The 6,563-nt window shown below is 44.2% G+C and overlaps 1 long non-coding RNA gene across 1 annotated transcript; it reads right to left on the bottom strand.

Moving 5' to 3' along the window:
* Positions 1-948: 948 nt before the first annotated feature.
* Positions 949-2,926, bottom strand: LOC122128841. Its single transcript, XR_006151652.1, has 2 exons — positions 2,648-2,926; positions 949-2,417 (listed from the first exon to the last, which is right to left on the bottom strand). It is a non-coding gene; the product is annotated as an uncharacterized LOC122128841 (long non-coding RNA).
* Between the last annotated feature and the right edge of the window lie 3,637 nt (positions 2,927-6,563).

Genomic DNA, 6,563 nt, shown 5'->3' on the forward strand with positions numbered 1-6,563 from the left:
TGAATTAAACTGAAATCATGGAACCATAGCCAGAAGACAGCTCACACTCTCTGTCATGGTACCCCGTGAACGACGTAAGTGAGAGCAACAGGTGCAAAGGACATGTTTAGGCTGTGACCTCCGCTGAAGATCTAGTACCAAACCAGAAGCTGGCTATTGAAAGACTTGAATACAGAGTTAACCGACACATTGTCCTGACCCCACCCCCACCCTTCCAAAAAAAGCTACATTAATGGTAAACCTATCCACTAAGTTACGAAATCCCTCGAGTCTCCTAAAATGTCCCTAGGCTATGAGAACAGGTTAAGAAAATAGATGGCAGAGAATGGAGGGGAAGGCTCCCGTGGCAGGGTTGTATGAGGCCGAGATTTTCTCACAGGCAAATGAATTGGCCGTACCTGGTTATCCTGGTCCACCTCCTGAAGAACTCCCCTCCTACCCCCCCTTCCTGCCTGCCACAGATCCATTTACCTGCCCCGACAGCACTCACAAAGCACGGATGAGAATGGGCCCAACTTGCGTTACAGTATCTGTCACTGCTACACACTGTTTAATTACTTTTGTTTCCCGTGCTGTGTGGTGTCACATACCTGTTGGAGCAGCTCGCTCTGTTCTGTTCTGTCAGTGTTGGGCTTTTATGGTGTGTGGCTGAGGGAGGCATCAGTGCTGGCTATTTTGGGGCCATGAAATAGTTTGGGAATCAGCATTGGTTGCTGCCACTGAGTGTTTCGTTTTTGCATAAATGTGAGCAAATGTGTTTTGTTCATTGTGAGGCGGTAAATGCAAAAACACCTCCCTTTCAACAATGTAATGCCCAATGTAAAAGCACTGAGGGAAAACAAAGGTTTTTTATAATAATTTAGCTTTGGGGGTAGTTCAAATACGTCAATGAGAGATTTGGGACACAAATGAGATGGTGACATGGAGAATAAATACGATGAAACGTCATTAAAATACAGAGAAAGGCCAAAAACAGTTTATTGATTGCTAAAGTATTTGGCAGTGGGCTCCACTCCTCCATGAGCTCAGGTAGAGAATCTGCCGAGCATGGAATGAGTTGGAGTCCCTGATAAATTAGTCTAAAAAAAAGTCTGCACAGGGCTCACAGACGACTCATTTGTGTAAATTTCCTGTTCCGCCAGCACTACAGAAATATGTGAGAAATGTGAGCAAATCAGGAGAAGGGCAGATATCATAGATTCCTTCCTTGATTTCAACTTCTTTTTTCAGAGAAAGACCATTCTGAAGCAGTGAGCAACAGCTTTAAATGACAGTCATCTAATTTCTCATGTCTCCCGGACACTGACCATATTTAGAGGCACTAGAGAAAAAAAGACAACAAAGAAAAAAAAGAGGGAAAACAACAAAGAAAGAAAAACAGAAAGAAAACATTTGTTTGCCTGTGGCTGTGAACATTGCCGTTTGGGTTCTTTATCGCTCCCCTACAGCCCTAATTGTGTAATTGCCTGTTGATTTTTGCGTTTCATGTGGTTTTGGCTGATCGTTATCATTGGCGCCATTTCGAGTGGACCTTTGGAAAAGTGACGACTTGCTTTCCGCTGCGCGTCCATTGTGGTGGACGGACTTTGTGTGGTCTACTCTGGGAACCGGCGTGCCACTGCTGCTGCTGCCCGTGTTTGTTTAGAGGCCGGTTCCCGTTCCAGCTGAGCCGTGTGCCTGTCACATCTCATTTACAGCTGGTGGCGGGACACAGAGGAGCCCTGAGACTGGCCTGCCAAATACGCCTAAGCCAGGGCTCTGGCCGACCCCCGGTCCTCATGGCTTCAAGACTTGGCCCTGTGTTTTGTCCCAGGAGGTCTGTTTAGACCGACGGAGAACAAAGAAATGTCCGATGTGAACGGAGATCCATGCCTTGTAGACAAATATGTTATGCTGTATTGTATGGTTAAACATTTTGTAAAAGCATGATAACTGTTTCATATTTTGAAATGTCATCTTAGAAATGTCATTGTATGCAGAGCTATACAATGACAATAGAGGCTTTCAATTTCTTCAATTTAGAACAGAAACCAATTCACAAAATGAGCAAACAAAAGGGCAAATGTTGCAGTGATATATTCTAGTCTAAGGTGTCTAGGGATATGATCATCCCTGACCATGACTTGAGTCCTGTTTAGTCCCTGTTGACTCATCCCTCTCACAGACAAGGGACACAAACACGCACGGAGCAGCTCATGCTGCTCAGATCGTCAGGGTTGAAGAAGTTAATCCAGGATTTCAGACTGGTGGGACACGCAGCTATCTGATTGCACTCTCATTCTTCTCATATCTTCTTTTTCACATCGAGACTTATCTGCTGGTTAAATCGCCGTCCAGTGGTGACTTTTAGAGATGTCTGGTAGGTTGTTCTAAAACACCAGCTCTTATCTCAGGTGTCAAAGTAGATAGTAGACAGCCTGTCCCCAATAAAAGACATGAAAAAGTGAATTTTGTTTAGGAATGCTGATGAGTTGATACGAGAAAGTTCACTTCTTCTTTCTTAACTTGTCCTTCTTTCTCTTCTGTGGTTGAATTTCACTTGCACAAGCCTGAATACAAGATTCATGTCTACCAGCACTCAAAACCAACAAAACATACACATTCTATCCCTTATTATAGCTTAATGCTTATGTTACATAATACTTACATTGGGCCTGTTCATGATTCTTAAATATAGATCCATAAATTCCCTTATGTAATGGGCTCATATTATGGTTGAATGTGGCCTCTCTTAACCGCTACTCATTTTGCTGTCTGATAGAAAATTTCCCAGCAGGTCCCTCCTGCGTCCCCCCCTAGCCAAACCCTGGTCAGGAGCCCTGCACATCCATCTACGTGGGGCTTGGTGGCGAGTAATCACCTGTGTGCAGCGCTCGCTGGCCAGCGGCTAGTCAAGATAGCGCCACAGCAACCAACGGAAACGTGAGACTGCGCTGGGTGATAAGGAAGCCGGGAGCCCCTCACCCCTGCTGCAGCAGAGACTGATAGGCGCAACAGCGTCGCTCCTCAGAATGACTGACGGCGCAGCGGTGAGCCCTTCAGGCCTTTGCACATCCTCAGGTTTCGGCCGTTCTCACTGAAGGGAGGGGGGCACCCAGCTGACCTATTGTGATGGGGGGAGGGTGGATTGGGGAAAGATAAAACACATGAAAGGGGGCTTGATAGCTACAGGGAGTTTGATAGCTTTGAAAGGTGTTTCTGGTCTTTTGAGAAACTCATTGAAATGTCCAACAAACCGTTCACTCTGATGCAGTGGATATAAATGGATATAAGTAGATAAAAAAGCTTGGCTGACACTGCTCTATCTTTAAAAATGTAAGTGGAAATTAGAATAATTTCATTCCATCTAATTAAGCTAATTATGTGGTAATATTGTGTTTTGTCCCCAGAATGCAGCAAACAAACATGCTGCCGCATTGTATCTACTGGTGTGCGGGACAAAAGATCTCATCCACCCACAACCCCCAACACTCTGAGTGTGTGTCCTTGGGATTAGGCTTTTAAGGCATGTGAATATGACATACCGATACAGGACTAGCGGTGCCGTTGCCAGTGTCTAGCTAATGATTCACTGAGTCCCAGGTCTGTACTACCCCCCCCCCCCCCCCCCCCCCGAATGAGGTCTCTCCAGTCTAACTCCTGGCCTTTCAAACACTGGAATGCTGTTTGCTTAATGTTACAAATGGGCAGGGGATGGACTCAGCTCAAACACTGTTATCTGAAGTGCACCCATTACCCCTGGTTGTGAGGCTCGGAGGTGTCTTGGGGAGCCTATATCTCACCCCCTATGTATCCCCTCACAGTTAGAAACATCCCTTTAACAGTGTGGGCCCTGAGTGAAGGGTCTTCTCAAAGAGAACATAGCGTTTCGCAATATGCCATAGCCTCACCGTGTCTTTTACATCTCTGGGTTTCACATCTACACCGCACTTTATAGTATCTACTGGTGTGACAAACATTTGTTTATGACTTTTAGTGGCATACTCGGCATACTTTGTGTGATGAGATAATGATAGCCGTCTGTCTGGCCAAAGGCTACAACAACCAGAAGCATCCACTACCTGTTCTGGTGCCACATTCTTCAGTTAGCTCCCAGTGACTAGTCCTAAAGCAGGGCCCAGAAAGACAGCTAATGACTCAGTGTGTTGACCTACAGGTTAAGACCTCACTGTTTTTTCACCGCACTGTTTACATTTGTTTTATTCAAATCCTCCGATGAAGTAGATGTTTTAAATGACCAGTGTGCAAATATGCAAACAAACAAACATAACCGTTAACTATCACTGTTTACATTTGTTTTATTCAAATCCTCTGATTAAGTAGATGTTTTAAATGACCTGTATGCAAATATGCGAAACAAACAAACATAATCGTTAACTATCATGATTGTGGTCGAAATGTGGTTTTGTATGTCAGGCACAAGAAGGACAAACCTCACAGGCTCCTCTCCCTGACAGCACATGATCAAGCTGTTGATTACATTTCTATTTAGCAGCTTTGGAGAAAGAAAAAATTCCATGCCTAAACATGGTATGTACTGTATGTAGTTTCACAATAAGGACAGTTTAAAAATATATATATATATATAGATAGATATTTAAATATCTGTACATCTTGGACTAAGTTTTACTACATTTTCACCTATTGTTTTAGTATACTACCAGATCACTCCAGATGTTATAGTCTGTGCATTATTTGCATTAATGCATTAATTGCCTGCTGAAATGTGTACATGTTAATGCACATTGTTGTATCAGAGTGCTTAAGTTTCAGATAAACATGATATTTCAATAAGTACATGCTCTGAATGCCTGTCTGAATGCCTATCACATGTTGCAGGCACATGACAAGACCTTCACACGTTATGCTACTACCTGCACTGTGCCAATGTACTTCAGTGCCTTTTTTCCAACGGCCAGTGCCTCGGGAGTTGGGTACATGCCAGGCATGATGCCACTCCTCCTCCTCCTCCTCCTCCTCCTCCTCCTCCTCCTCTCTCTCTCTCTGATTGTATTGCTCTCTCTCTCTCTCCCTTTCTTTAATGCTTTGTCTGGTGCTTCAAATTGAAAGTGTGGTGCAGTCTTTTGCACAGGCTCTAGCCAGCTGGCATGTGTTCATCTCAGGAATCCCATAGACGTGCATGTCAGGATGACCACCACTGGCCTGTGGATAAAGCTTTCAGTCCATTTTCAGGGAGTTCCCTTGCTGGAGCTCTGGGTTATCCAGCTGCACTTTCTACTGCAGGAAGAGAAACACAGCCCACTGTCCCCCAAAACAGACCCACGAGAGGGGAGAAAGAGGCTCAGACACATCAATTAGTACAATGAGGTAATTGAAAGCAGGACGGGGCGGGGGGGAATTACATTGCAATTTGAAGTGAGATTGTAATGGGTACAGAAAAAGCTGGAATTGTCTAGACATACTCAACACAGCAACTGAAGCCCTTCTGGTTTAGGTGGGGGTGAGGTGTGGGGGGTAGCATATGGGGAGGAGGGGTGCTGCACTATTATCATTACAATTGTCATGGTTTAGAAATTCAGGGCAAAACTTGAGCTCTTCATGAGGCAACTTACACCTAGATCCTTTGCTGTCTATTGTAGGTCCTATGTATGTTGGCTAGCATTACTCTATAATGCCTACAAAATGAAAAGAAAAGCAGATGCTTTTACACGAACATTAAGCATGGACTGGAAGACGTAATCCCTACTAGTTGTGCCAAACCTGCTCCACATGTTTTTTTAACCCATGTGACTGTTTGATTTGAACCTGTTTTCCCTCCAAGACTAAAGCCCAGAGCAGCAGGTGAATGTAACCCGTCTATAAAGACGACCAGATGGCAAGTGGAAAATAACTCAGTATGTGGCTGTACGTAGTCAACAGATGAACATACAAATACAACATTCCCACAGATATGGATAAGACTGTCGATTCTTGTTGTCTAGTGGATCATGCTGCCTGACCCTTACCTTATCTTAGATGTCAGAAGCAGAGGTGTCAAATGAAACATGCCGCCTCTTCGGATTGGCATGGTCTTTAGTCACTGCTCCAGTGACTCTCTTGTTTTGCATTGCATCAGCCTCGTTATTAACGTAATAATCAACGGACACCATCTAACGCCTGCGGGGCAAAAAATCTGAGCAGACAACCTCAATCAATTGAGCCAGAGGGTTACGTGTTCAAAATTCCTTGAGAGAAACATCAGTGGAAGTCACCAAAACACTCCAAATGTCCAAAACATCTTAAAAAAGCCATAAATTAGGATTTGTGTCCAAGTGTATTCTCTGCTGTGATGACCCCCACACAGTCATCAGTCAGGTGCAAAGCAAGGTAGGTTACACTAATCCATCTCTCCAGAGGTGCATTTGTTTATTCGTTTGCTCATTTATTCGGTCTCATGTACCTAGGCTGATGGTCATCCAATGACCAATCAGCCAAGCTACATTTAAACGGCCCTCACCTCGAAAGCTATTTGTGGAGTAGCCTAAATACGTTAATTGATGAGTTCTTATCATCACCGCAGGACTCACATAATTGACTTTCAGTAAATAGCTGGTAAATACTAA

This window comes from Clupea harengus, chromosome 25 (genome assembly GCF_900700415.2).
Source record: "Clupea harengus chromosome 25, Ch_v2.0.2, whole genome shotgun sequence".
Classification (NCBI taxonomy): Eukaryota; Metazoa; Chordata; class Actinopteri; order Clupeiformes; family Clupeidae; genus Clupea; species Clupea harengus.